Source organism: Hibiscus syriacus, unplaced genomic scaffold (genome assembly GCF_006381635.1).
Source record: "Hibiscus syriacus cultivar Baekdansim isolate YM2019G1 unplaced genomic scaffold, ASM638163v2 tig00000773_pilon, whole genome shotgun sequence".
Taxonomy (NCBI): Eukaryota; Viridiplantae; Streptophyta; class Magnoliopsida; order Malvales; family Malvaceae; genus Hibiscus; species Hibiscus syriacus.
Genome location: NW_024061823.1, coordinates 673155 through 688653, shown reverse-complemented (window position 1 = coordinate 688653; position 15499 = coordinate 673155). Strand labels below are relative to the sequence as shown.

At 35.3% G+C, this 15499-nt stretch overlaps 1 pseudogene; it reads right to left on the bottom strand.

The window, feature by feature from the left end:
• Positions 1-5517: 5517 nt before the first annotated feature.
• On the bottom strand, positions 5518-6975 carry LOC120217359 (annotated as a pseudogene).
• Positions 6976-15499: the final 8524 nt, after the last annotated feature.

Sequence of the window (15499 nt, the reverse complement as noted above, 5' to 3'; positions counted from 1 at the left end):
TGGGTGGTATCGATACCCCTTAATAGGGTATATTTACCAGTAGTGTAAAATTTAAATATTTCAACCGTTAAGTGACTAGGGGTATCAGTACCATCTGGGGGTACCGGTACCATCCGAGCATTTTGTTTTTCTCGGAGCCAAAATTGGCATGGGGGTACCGGTACCATCTGGGCAATCTGGTTTTTCTTGAAGCCTTTTTATTTAAAAATTATTTTTGACTTGATTAAGGCTCAAAATACTATATAATTTTTGTTTTAAAAATATTTTGAGATTAAAACATAATTTTACACGTTAAGTAAGGATTGATTTTGACATTTGAAAAAATTGGAGTAATATTTTGATATTCGAATAATTGAATCGAATATACTTAGAAAATGATTTGTAAAATCTTAAAATTTATTTATACTTAATTTGTTATATTGAAACATCAAAATGTTTTCAACAACGTGCTCATAGGGATGAATGTTACGGAATACGGCTATCGGATAGAGCAAAATCACAATTGATAATTTGAGAAAATAAAAATGAAGGTAAAGAATACATTAATTTTACGTGGAAAACCCCTAAATAAATAAGGTAAAAACCACGGGTAACGGTAGAAGAATTTCACTATGAGAAAATAGGAATTACAACTTCTCTCGATCTAACAAGGAGAAAACAATGATAATTCTCTCTTGATAAAAAGGAGAAAATATGTCTCAAGAAAACTCTCTAAATTCTCTAGTATTGGGAGAAAGCTAGAATGATTTGGGATGATTTTGACTAATCTTATAAATACCCTAAAGTACAATGACTAAATATACAATTTTACCATCCACGAATTTCAACAATTTCAGCTCTATTTTTTCATACTTTTGGTGCCACCGAAAGCTAACGAAATTGTATGTGCACCGAATTACATGCTTAATTTGACTTTCAACAATCTCTCACTTGAAGATTTGATTGGAACAATCATATCTTCACATCATTATTTCTACCTTGTGCCTTCATGTTGCTTACGTCTCTGACAGGCCACAAGAGGATCGACACCAAGTAAATTTATCGGCATTGATCGTCTTCATCATGAAATCTGTTATGTTGTCTTTGGTATGGATCTTCTGCATATCTACCATCCATTCTTCTACCTTTTCACGAATGAAATGGTACTGAACTCGTATGTGCTTTTTCCTTGAATGAAATTCTGGATTCCTTGCTAAATGCAATGTGCTTTGACTGTCATAAAATAGAGAGGCATACTCTTGATTGTGCCCAAGCTCTTCCAATAGCATCTTCAACCAAATTGCTTCTTTACTGGCTTGTGTAGCTACTACATATTCTGCCTCTGTTGAGGAGGTAGCCACAACTGACTGCAATTTTGAAACCCAACTTACAGCTCCACCAACAACTTTAAAGACATATCCTGTAGTAGATTTGTTTTATCCAAATCCCCTGCATAGTCAGAATCAACATACCCATTGATAAGTAAATTTGATCCTCCGTAACATAATGCAACATTTGAGGTCTCTTTGATGTATCTCAGGATCCTCTTTACTGTATTCCAATGCTCTTTAACTGGATTCGCCATGTACCGACTAACCACTCACACTGCTTGTGCAATGTCTGGTCTTATACATATCATAGCGAACATTAAACTTCCCACTACCGATGTATACGGTACTTGAGATATCTTCATCCTCTCTTATTCACTGCTAGGACTCATACTGGATGATAATTTGAAGTTAATAGGAAAAGGGGTAGAAATTGGCTTACAATCTTGCATGTTGAATCGTGACAAGATCTTCTTCAAGTAATTCTTTTGTGAAAGCCAAATATTTCTATTAATTCTGTCTCGGTGAATTTACATCCCTAATATCTTATTTACTGATCTCAAGTCCTTCATTTCAAATTCCCTAGCTAGTTGTACCTTCAATTCTTCAATATGATCTTTGTTGGGTCCTGCAACCAACATGTCATCCACATACAACAACAATATGACAAAATCGTTATCACCAAACCTCTGAAATAAGCACAAGGTTCTGCATTAAAGTGTTTAACATCTAGTTGCTCTAGATGTAAATTCAATGTAGCACACCAAACTACTCGAACTATTGTTAGTCGAATCACAGGAGAAAATATTTCATTAAAATCAATACCTTATTTTTGAGCATACACTTTGACCACCAATCTTGCACAAAACCTCTAAACTTGATCGTCACAATTTCGCTTGATTTTGAAGACCCATTTGTTACCAATTGGCTTCCTTCTTTGTGGTAGTGGCACAAGGTATCATGTATTATTTTTATGAAGGGCTTTGATTTCTTCTTGCATCGCCATCATCCACAGTGAAGCATCTGAGTTGTTTATTACCTCCTGGTATGTTGATGGCTCACCATCCTTTGTTAAAAGGAAGTATGCAATATTTCTTCCTATAACATAATCTCAGTACTAATTGGGACGTCTTCTCACATGATCTGATTGACGAGTTGTTGGAGCTTCAGAACTCTCTGGTTCTTGTTCATCATGTGTTGGTTCTTCTTCAGAATAATCTCCTTATTCAACTCCTTTTCCACATGTATTTGTGTAGTCTCTGACTTTTCAATGCTATCATCTTCTTCTTTTCTTTTTAGTCTATCTTCTACAAAGATAACATCCTTGCTGATGATCACTTTGCGGGCAGTGGGATCCCACAAGCGATACCCCTTTACACCATCAGCATACCCCAAGAAATTTGCATTTCCTGGATTTTGGATCCAAATTTAAAATTTCTTGGGAGTTGTACTTCATGTGCACAATAATTCCAAATACATGAAGGTTTGAATAATCAGCTGGTTTACCAGTCCACATATCCATTGGTGTCTTCAGCTCTATTGCAGTTGATGGAGCTCGATTCACCAAATAATAGGCGGTATTGACTGCTTCAGCCCAAAATGATTTTCTAGGCTTGCAGCCCTCAACATTGCTCTTGTTCTTTCTAATAAGGTTATGTTCATTTGCTCTGTCACTCCATTTTATTGAGGAGTGTTCGCCATTGTGAACTGTCTTTTGATGCATTCTTTCCTGTAAAAGTCATCAAATTTTTCACTTGTGTATTCTCCTCCATTATCTATTCTGAAACACTTGATCTTATTTCTGGAATCAAGTTTCACTCGCGCTTTGATGATTTTGAAAGTTGAAAATACATCTGACTTCTTCTTAATAGAGTACACCCAACATCTCCTAGAGTAGTCATCAAAAAATGAGACAGAATATTTTGCTCCGCCTAGGGATATAATTGGTGCTTGCCATACGTTAGAGTGAACCAATTCTAAAACACTTTTGCCTCTAGAATTTGATGTGTTGAATTTCAACCGGTGTTGATTACTTGTTATGTAATGCTCACACAAAGTAAGTGGTACCTTTGTTAAGCCTAGAAGTAGCTTTTGCTCCACAAGGACTTTCATTCCTTGTTCTGACATGTGTCCAAGTTTCTGATGCCATAACATTGTAGAATCTGAACTACATGAGGTAACAAAGGCTTCTGCTTCTAGCAAAGTTTTACAAGTTTGATGTTATCTTTTCGCCTTTCATCACCACAAGCACTCCACAGAATACCTTCATAATTCATTTTCGTATTTCAATCTTGCTTGTATTATTATCCAACAATCTGTAGGATAATAAATATTTCTTCAGGCCTTTCACATGCCGCACATTTCGAACAACTTTAATTGTTCCATCATACATCTTCAATTTGATGGTTCCCATGCCAACGATCTCTAAGGCATGGTCATTGCAACTATACACAGATCCTCCTAAGACAGGTTCATAATGATGGAATCATTCTCTTCTTGAGGTCATGTGATATGTTGCTCCTGAATCAATGAGTCATATATATACAAATCTCTTTCTACCTTTCATGGTGGTTGATGATTCACAACATAGAGCATCTCCATCATCTGAAGTGTTTGCGGTATTGCCTTGTGGATTGGAGTTTTTGTTTAGACCAACAATCCTTCTTCAAGTGACCCTTCTTTCCACATTGTAACAGTTTAAATTCTTCTTGCTTCTCGACTTCGGTCTACCATGTTTGTGACTACTGCTTTAGCCACGTTCTATTGATTTATCTCTCATGTTGTTAACGCTTCTTCTTGTTGCAGATTTACTTGTATGTCTTCCTTGTTCTTGCACCGATGTTTCTTATAGAACATCAACTGCAACGTCATCGAAGACTAGACTGGTGACTATTATTTTCAAGTTGATGATGAGTTGATCATACGAATCGGTAGACTTGAAGTAGAAGTTCAAACACGTCTTGTTCTCCTATTGTACATCTTAAGGATGTAAGCAGAAAAATAAAGTGTTAAGTGTATTTAAGTGCTCCGTCACTGAAGTAGATTCTGGCATACGGAGAGTGTACAATTTTCTCTTAAGGAAAATTTTATTGTGCAACGATGTGGCCTCGTACAATTTGGTGAGATGATCCCATATATCTAGATATCTTTCTCCTTGATGCTTGACAATACTTCATCTGCTAATGCTGAGAAAAGTTTGCCATAGCATTCCCATATATTTCGATCAATTTGTTATCATCTGTTAAATCTACCAGCCTTTCACTAATAGCTGCTAGACAACCTTCTTTCCTCAGGATGACCTTCATCTTCAATTTCCACAATGAGAAATTTCTCTCATTGAATTTTTCAATATCAAATTTTGTTGTCATAGCTCCTAATACGGATAGCTCCCACTATTTCACTATCGTGAATAGTTCTCTAGAACCTTCAAAAATGAGTAATACCTTCTTACTTTGTTATGTTAGAGGATCCCCTTTTGGTGGCAACCACAAAGACAATAAGTAGATATTACACACTCAAATCTAGCTCTGATACCAATTGTTGCGGAATACGGTTATCGAATAGCAAAATCGCAACTGATAATTTGAGAAAATAAAAATGAAATAAAGAAGACACAAATTTTACGTGGAAAACCCCTAAATAATATAGGGTAAAACCACGAGCTACGGTAGAAGAATTTCACTATGAGAAAATAAGAATTACAACTTCTCTCGATCTAACAAGGGGAAAACAATGATAATTCTCTCTTGATAAAAAGGGGAAAATAACTCTCAAGAAAACTATTTAAATTCTCTAGTATTGGGAGAAAGCTAGAATGATTTGGATGGTTTTGAAGCTAAATATGTTAGGTATTTATAGTTGAAGCTTAAGGACTAATCTTATAAATACCTTAAAGTACAATGACTAAATATGCAATTTTACCATCCATGAATTTCAATAATTTCAGCTATATTTTTTTCATACTTTCGGTGCCACTGAAAGCCACCGAAATTGCATGTGCACCGAATTGCATGCTTAATTTGACTTTCAACGAAGAATTCTCTGAAGTGCTTTGTCTATTATTTTTATTGGATATCCACTTGGCATGAAAGGGTACAAGTTTTATGTTCTACATACTCGAACAATCATGGTGTCTCGAGATGTTGTCTTTCAAAAACAAGTGCTTCCTTTGAATAGAGGGGGATTTTTTCACTCAATTCATCTCTAAGATCTATAAGCAACTTTTAGGTCGAACTAAATCAAATGCTTTCCCATGAACATTGATACAAGATGATTGAGCAGGTTTCTTCAAATATGTCAGATTGACATTTTGTAATCTTATTCCGGTGCAAGGATTCTTGGGACTACAATCAAATTTGATAGCTACCGGGGTGGATGATGTTCCTCGAATACCTTCGTATGTGATATCATCAACTTTTACTCCAGATATCTAACATCATTGCAGCATATAAAGAAGTATAGTCCAAGGATTTACGGCAAACATAAACTTGGAATAAATACAAATCGATGGTACAATTTAGAATGATCTTATTGTATACCTGGTTAGGACAATTTAGATTGTGAGGACAATAACTCTGATCAATTATGATGGGATTTTGTACTTGTACCATCAAAGAACCTATAAACCGAACCCTTCGAACAAATCCGTTACTAGGTCTAGCCCATGACTTGATCCTCAGCCCGTTCTGAGTGCCCAAAAATATTGTCTTTTTCACTGTAACATTTTGGACCCCTTCCTCTTTCAAGTCTTTTCCTAAGCTTCCAATGCTGCATAGTGCAAACAAATCAATTACATATAGGGTTTGAAAAGTTAGTAGGAGATACAATGCTTAATTTTTATTGTAAAAATTATCAACTACCTAATGCCATGACCAGGACCGCAAATGACTCGTTCAATCCATAAATTCTTGGCACCGGGGCCAATGGAGATGCAATCATCACCCGTTTTAATGGAGCATTTTATGATGTTGACATTGTTGGATGACTGCACATGTATGCCATCGGTGTTGGGGCTATTACCAGCGGCTCTGATCTTAACCCCTTGGACGTACACTTTTTCGCATCCATTGATCACGATGTGGAACATTTGGCTATTTATGGATTTTAATCTATGGATCCTGATGTTTTTGGAGTTGGTAAAGCTTAATGTCTGCTCTCACACACAAACTAAAATCAGTTAAAGAGAAAGAATTTGGTCTACTACTTTAGAATGATGTACGAATTCAAAAATGAATATCGATCGAGAATAGTACCGTGGCTCCTGCAGGACAGTTGGAGTGGGAATATTTGCAAGCCCAGAGAGATGATCCTTTGGCATCAAGTGCACCCCCAACGATGGAAACTCCATCGACTCCTCGGAAGCTGATCCAATCGGCATATTTGCCGAGTACTCGATAATCAAGAGGGGCCACAGGGTGCCATCAATTCTGAAAGTGATATGAGGGCTTTTGCATAAACCTCGGAAATCCATAGAACCGAGCAAGTAACGCCCTTTGGGTACATATACCATGGTGGATTCTGTCGAGCCACAGGCTGCTTGCCATGCCATGAGGAAAGCCTTGGTGGAGTCTGTTTTCCCATTTGGCTTAGCCCCAAAGTCTAACACGTTGTAGTTCTTTGTTGCAGACGTTGTATTTATGTCTAACATGACAAAGAGAATCACAATCATTTCACAAAAAGGACGAGTGAGATTCATGGTTTGCAACTCAACAGAAGATTAAGAATCCGAAAATTGAGTAAATCTGAAGGGGAGTTGTTAATTGTAGAAAATGGATGGAGAGTAAAGGAGTAGGGATGGATTAAAGAAAGCAGCAGCCTTTTGTGTTGGTATCAAATGCCGCTGCTTGCTTTCAACTTCAGCGGTAATTAGTTACGTTCCAGCTGAATGCATGCACAAATATCATCTCCCGGTACCGTCTTCGCTCTACATGACACCATCTATTTATTGTTATTTTCATTCTACATATGATTCATCTAATTGTACCGCATGTTAGAAATCAAACTTATTTTTAATAAAAAATTAAATACATGTCAGTTTAATTAATTAAATATATAATTGAGTTTATAAACTCACATCATTAAATGCATGTAACTGTCAGATAAGGTATTTTGTTTAATCGGTATTATTTACTATCCGTATTATATATTGAATTAAAAAAATTATATATTTCGAATAATAAAAACTCGTCCAGTAACCTTATTTTTCTATAACCCATTAGGTCTGTATACTCTTGCTAGGTTTTTACTCCAAATATTCTTACTGCCGCAGCTTTCTTAAAACTCTTCCATTCATAATCTCACGGTTCCAATTATACATTATTTGTGTCCAATTTAGATATGAAGGAGATAGGATATACTTGAAAGATTAATCACATAAAAGTTATGTCGATTATAATTTTATATAATTTAAATAGTAATGATGCATTATTAGATGCCGTTGCTTATAATATTAGAATTATATTAATATTACGGTTAACGTCACAAGAACCTATAGGATCACGCCATATGGTTGAATAGAGCGATTTATAAGGTACGTGTTTATTTTACATAATTAGAGAGTATGGTTAAAATTAATATATGAATTTCACAATGGCGCATGATAACGATATTCTCTGGTGCACGTTAGCAGGACTAATGGAAACTGAGAATTTCGTCGCGTCGCTGGTGTTTCAATCGTCCTTCCATCTGCAAATCTCCTGCTTATATTCTTTCTTCTCAATTGTTCGTTAGTTTCCTCCAATGGATTGGAGAAATCTGTTTGGATGCTCAGTTGGACAAGATTTGGAATTTTTCCCTCCTTCAAGCCGAGAAGGGATCCGCAAAGATCACTGCCAATTTATGGAAAAACGCTCTGCAAGGTTCTCAAGTTCAGGTCAGTAAAGTAGGAATAAACCTCTTCATTTTTTCTTTTAAATCCGAAATTGCTAGAGACTGGGTCTTAAAAAACAAGCCACTGATTCTCAGAAAATGGGAACCAAACCTTAGACGACTCAATTTTGATTTATCAAAATTCCAGTTTGGGTTAAACTGTTTAACGTTCCCTTGGAACTCTATTCTCGTACTGGTTTAAGCTACATCGCAAGCGCAATAGGAGTCCTTCTCTCTATGGACTCCATTACAGCTTCAAAATCAAGACTGGAATATGCCAAAGTTTGTGTTGAAACAGGGGTAAACGATGAACTCCCAAAATTCATAGACGTTGTACTTAGAGATGGGCAAGCAGTTTCTATTTCTGTTGATGTACCCTGGATACCATCCTGCTGTAGAAAATGTATGGTATTCAGTCATAGTGAGAAATGTTACCCCGGATAAACCAATTTATTCTCCGACCACAACTCAGTTTTGGATTAAAAAGGGAGCTTCACAAACAATCTCAGAAGCCTCGACAGAAGGAAACAGAAGCTTCACATGAACCAAAGAATACTGTCTTAAGTGTCAAGCAGATGCATAGCATACACAAAGGCGTAAATGGCAAGGAATCAGTTTGTACAGAATTTACTAAAGTCCCAAATGATTCTGTTGTTGAAAACACAGTCCTTTACGACCCTGCTGCCAAGAAAGAATCTACTGCAAATCTGGTTGGATGTTCCAACAGTGTGTTCAATGGACCATCTACTTCGAATGAAGCAACTGTGGCCACTCAACCTACTGTCCTAACCGATTCTGCTGCTGTGAATGAGTCCACTACTTCTGATCAAGTAGTTCCAAATGATGATTGCCAGGACACCAACATCTCATCAATTGTTAAACAAGGAAGAAGCAAGCAGATCAAAGACAACTCAAAAGCTGTCCTGGCAGGATCAAAAAACAGATACGCCATCCTAAATTCAATTGACGAAAATTCTGCCACAGAGAGTCAATCAAGGAAAGTACGCACTGCTGCTTTAGGTGTTACAACTCTGCTCAACGAACTCAAAAAGAAGAAGAATGACCACTTAGATAGATCAAAAAACTCAACAACAAAGGTAAAGTGGGTGGTTTGACCTCTTCTCCTCAATGAATATCAATATCAGTTTTTGGAATGTTAGAGGTCTAAATAGCCCTCTAAAACAAGACAAAGTACATCAAAGAGCCTATCAAAATAAAGTAGATGTATTATGTTTGTTGGAGACCCGTGTAAAAGTGGAAAAGTTAGTGGGTTTACTGGAATCTAAATTTGCTAAGTGGAACGCTTGCACAAATTATGAATTCGTTCAAAACGGGAGAATTTGGATTCTGTGGAAAAAAGACTTCGACCTTTCAATATGTGATGCTTCTGATCAATGCATTACTGTCAAAGGTTCTTTTCAAGGAGCTCCTATGATAACCAATATGGCATCTCCCTTGGATAATAGGAGGGGACTTCAAAATCATTTTGAATGCGAATGAACCTCTGATCATGAGTTACTTGGCCCTGACTCATCTCCCGAAATGAAAGACTTCCTCGATGTCACGCAAGAACTATCTCTACAAGACCATCCTTACTTTGGTCCATTGTTCACTTGGAGTAACAAGCAGCAAGAATCTTTCCTTGCAAGGAAACTTGACAGGGTGCTCTTCAATCCCTTGTGGGCAAAAGAATTTCAAAATTCATTTGTTGAATTCCTTGCTCCAGGACCTTCAGACCATTGTATGGCTTTAGTTGGCTCAACAAAGAGATGCAAGCAAACATACCCAAACAATTCAAATTCTTCAATTTCTGGACTCTTCATCTTTGCTTCATTCATAAGGTTCAACAGTCTTGGCAACAAGCTATTCAAGGTAATCCTATGCAAGTCCTTTTCTACAAGCTAAAACGTCTCAAAGGTTGCCTAAAGAGACTTAATACATATTTCTATAGTGACATTTCAATCCGAGTCAAGCAAAAGAAATCAGAGTTGGAATTGCAATAATTATCAACTTTAAGAGGAGATGACGTACTCGAGAAGGAGCTTACTCTACAAAATGAACTAAAATCTCTCGAAGAAGCCGAGCTTATGTTCTTAAAACAAAAGGAAAAAGCTCAATGGTTAAAGGAGGGAGACAGATGCACAAAAATTTTCCACTCCATCGTTGCTGCCAAAAATAAACGGGATACAATCAGAGTGCTTGTTGATGAACGAGGAAGTAGGCTTGAATCCTTTGGCGATACGACCTCTGAGGTGATTAATTACTTCAAAAGCCTTATCGGTACTAATGATCACATTGTAATTAACCAATTATGACCCTGTTATACTAAAAGATCTGTTGCAATATAAATTGCCAATTGGAGTTGCATCTGATCTGGTCAAGGAAGTATCTAAAGAGGATATTAAAAATGCTATTTTTAATCAAGGAAATGATAAAGCTCCAGGCCCAGATGGCTACACCCCATACTTTTTCAAAAAAATATTAGAATATGGTTGAAGACGACGTGATGAGTGCAATTCAGTACTTCTTTCAAGAAACTTTGATGCTGCCAGCCTTCAATGCTACAACAATTGCCTTGGTTCCTAAAATTCCAAACCCAAGTAAGATTCAAGACTTTCGACCTATCTCATGTTGCTCTGTTGTCTACAAGTTAATTACCAAGATTATAGTCAACATAATGACCAATCTGCTCCCAGAAATGATTACTTTGAATCAATCCACTTTCATTAAAGGACGCAGTATTATTGACAACACTCTCCTCGCTCAAGAACTAATTAAAGGCTACGGAAGGAAATCAATTTCCTCAAGATGTTGTATGAAAATTGACCTAAGTAAGGCTTTCGACTCTCTCCATTGGGGCTTCATTTCCGCAATCCTATCTGCTATGGAACTTCCATCTATTTTCATCGATTGGATTAAAGCTTGTTACTCAGAAGCAAGATACTTTGTCTCTTTTAATGGCAGTCTGATTGGCTACTTCAAGGGTGCAGGGGTATAAGGCAGGGTGACCCCCTATCTCCTCTATTATTTTCCCTCTCAATTAATGTTCTATCCATACTTCTTAATTTAGTTGCGACACGAGGTATGTTTGGCTTCCATCCTAAATGCAAGAAGATAGGTCTTACTCACTTAATGTTTGCAGATGATCTCCTAATCTTTTATAAAGGAACTGTGGAATCTGTTATAGGAGTCATCAGTGTCCTAGATAAATTCTATGAAATGTCTGGACTTCAGCTTAATGCGGCTAAATGTGAATTTTACGTGCTGGTATCCCTATTAATATAAAACTATACACAGAATCACGGGCTTCACACATAGAAGCTTACATGTGAGATACTTAGGGATACCTCTAGTAACGAGAAAACTTTCTGAAAAGGACTATGGAATCCTCATTGAAAAAATCAAAGCCATGCTCCATCACTGGTCAGGAAAATACTTGAGTTATGCAGGAAGGCTCGAACTTATCAGAGTTGTCTTATTTAGTGTTGCTAACTACTGGTGCAGGCAATTATTTTTACCACAATCTATTATAAACAGGATCGAGCAACTATGTTCTCGTTTTCTCTAGAAAGGTTCATACAAGGCTGCTACTGGCGCTAGAGTAAGCTGGAGATTGGTATGCACCTAAAATCTGAATGAGGACTCGACTTAAAGGACTTAAAAACATGGAACAAAGCGTGTATGATTCAGCTCATTAGAAACATCTTAGCGGGAGAGAGCTCACTGTAGGTTGCTTGGATCAAATCCTACGTGTTAAAAGATAGAGACCTCTAGCACTCAGAAGGTGGAACTAATGCTAGTTGGAGCTTCAGGAAACTGCTAAAACTTAAAAAAGAAACACAAACTGTTTTTTCTACAGGAGCAATGACGACTCGCGTCATTTGGGATGAGATTAAAGTAAAGATGGACAAATTTATTTGGCATAATCTAATTTGGTTTCCTCTTCACATACCAAAACACAACATGATTGCTTGGATGGCTATCTTGGACAGACTGCCAACTAGGAATAGGCTTCAACGTATGGGCATTATAACCGATGGCTTGTGTGTTATGAGCAATGAGGACCGGGAGACAAGAGACCATATATTCCTAGAATGTCCTCTGGCGGTTTCTCTTTGGAAAGCCATTCTGCAACTCTCCGGATTAAGGTCACCTTCTATGTCCTGGAACAACTTCTTAGCATCGGCTTCTCATGCTTGGAAAGGTAAATCCCTACTTATCACAATTTTGAAACTTGCATGGTGTGCATTTCTCTATTCTCTATAGGATGAACGAAACAGAAGGTTGTTCAAAGGAATCTCCAGAAATGCAACAGAAATTCTTAAAGCTATCAAGGAGATTGTCGGAATTCAACTTAGAGGTCGGAATATTAATAGACTTGATAATGTTAATATTACTCTTTGTAAGAAATGGAGTATTGAATAACCTATACTATGTTTTGTGAATAGGTTGTTCTTGACTTTACGTTGTTTCTCCATTGATGATTATTTTGTAGCAGAACACTGATCCTTTTGGGTAATAAATTTTTCAATTATCCAAAAAAAATTATAATATTGGGTAAAGTACATAAATGGTCTCCTGACTATAAGATATCACTTTATTAAGTCACTCAACTATTAAAAGTTACAAAATTGTCCTCCGACTATAGAGTGTTACTTTGTTGAGTCCATCGACTATTAAAAGTTACAAAATGGTCACCTGACTATTCACTATGTTTCAAACTCGTCGTTTTTCGTTAAAAATGGATGGTATTTTGAGTTGAACGTAAACTTGTTGACGTGATATGATAAAATTAATACCATAATCTCAAACGACTATTGATGGAAATAATTGATAATTTTGGAGCTTTGAATGAGAAATTGATCTAAACGTTATTGAGGAAAATGTGGAACCAATTGTTGGTTAGTAAATGTGCAGACGTGCACGATGTGGATAACGTGAATGTCTGAACCGGTCTAGCTCTTTATGGATTTGCGAATATTTTAACCCAAAGGTGAAATAATGTTTCCTCAAATAAAGCATATCTTTTCAAAATCTATTTTAGAATTAAAATGACAAATATTAAAAAGGTTACTTTAATCAAAACAATAATTTTGGAAATTGCTTAATTTCTTGATTCTCATTAATGTTTCATTAGGTAAAAAATTTTCAATTGTTCACAATGTGAACTCCCTATAAATATCGTGTTAACCTACTAGGTTAAACACATTTTCAAAACAACTCAAAAACCAATTCAAAAGAATTATTTTCTCTAACTTTTGGTGATATGCTAAGACAAGAAATAGTTCATGATCTCGATAGTTGTGCTACTGTGAGCTTGTCATCTTGTTGTTGTATCCTGGGAGACACGAACAAAGATATCAAGCACCAAGGAGTGGCCGAAAATCTGTCTTAAGTAAACTGCATAGTTGCAGGCCTCAACTCGGTTCCAATTGTTGATTATATACTCCTTTCGATTATTAAATAGAATAATTTTTCTATGTTATATTTTTATTTCATATGCACAAATTTTGCGATGAGATCATGCCGAGGTGTTGATCGTCCTTTGCCACAACTTGTTGAATCATCATGAAAAGAATTTACGAATATGTTTCTTGGTTATATTTGGTTTTATCGCTACATACCAATTATTTGGTATTGCCTGTGTTGAAGGTGACATGACACCATGGTACAAATTAATGTACTTTATTCATTTTGTTTTAATTATTATTTCATTGTATCATCACAGATTGTTATACCTCTAACAATCTTAAGACAAATTCTATCTTCTACCTTTTTGAAAAATCTGAGACGATTAGGAGATCTTAGGAAAAGCGTGAAAAACAAATAAATTCGTTTTCATGATTTATCATGTCGTTCATGTCGTTTTTATGGGTTTGCTTCTTAAATAATAAAACATTATCCTATTAATATTCAAATTCTAAAGATTTCACACAACAATTAATTCAAAATATTCAAATAGATATATCGTATTTTAAAAAATTAATTATCAAATTCATCAACGAATGCAATCCATTTTCCCAACAATAAATTAGATAAATTGTGATATTTTTTTAAAGAAAAACCTAAATCAACTTCACTCTAACATAGATTTCAAACAAAATTTCCTAAATTCAGACTCGATTTCACTTGTAACTTCTTAAATCCCTATTTCAGCTTTCGATTATGAAAATGCAGCCCTATTTTTACTCGATCTATTAAAATCCCTTAAACTATTTTAAGTTTACAAAAAATCATAATTAATATTTTATCTAAAGTTCTAGAATTAAAGTAGCATTAAATGTTTTTACTAACATATCACGTCAATTAACTAATGGCTGTTAATGTCTCTTACTAACATATCATGTCAATTAACTAGCGGTTGTTAATGTTTCTATGACCAAAATTTAATAAAATGATAACGTAAGTGATAAAAAAAATTTTGAATTCAGTGAAAGATATACAAATATCAAATGAAAGTTATCAATCGTATAGTTTACCTAAAATTTAATTATCACCTATTAAAATTTGAGTGGACCAAAGGATCCACATCAGCTTCTATGATGGAAATAGATAATTTTATTACGAAAAAATTCATGTATACAATTTTTTTTGACAATATAGAAGTTACTAGTTTTATTAAAAATACAAAATTGTCCAAATTATAATAAAAATTTACAATCACAATTATAAGTTAAAATATATAATAAGAACATTTTTTATATCATTAACACAAGCAAACTATTCACTTAAGATCACAAAAGATATTACAAGAAAAAAAGTTAAAAACCTAACAAAATAAACTCGAATAAAAAGATAGATATGAACATATTTGACTGTATTGATAAACGAATCACAAAAGGAGATCAAGCTATTGAAAGACCATCGACAAATTGTAAATCAGAATTAAGTGACGGGAAAAAACTATTCACGAACGCAAATCATGTATTCAAATTCAATCTGATAGTCCAAAGTAGGAAAGTTAACATGCTAACAAATAAGCCTAATTCAATCTGATAGTCCAAAGTAGGAAAGATTAACATGCTAACAAATAAGCCTCATCTTAATTAGTCGTGACGATGTCAAATCCACCTCTGAGAAAAATGATAAACAAACATAACGAGCAAACGAGCAAAACTTGTCAAAAGACAGGAAAAACGTGCCATAAAAATATAGAAAAATGTGGTATACATATAGAGTTATTAAAAATTAAACAAAATAAGTCCAGGTATACAATTAAGGATAAAAAGAATATTTGTATGACATTGATAAATTAAATATAGTTCATGTAAAAAAGGGTATTTAATCCTTTCATTATAAGATTGATTTTTATATAAGATATCATC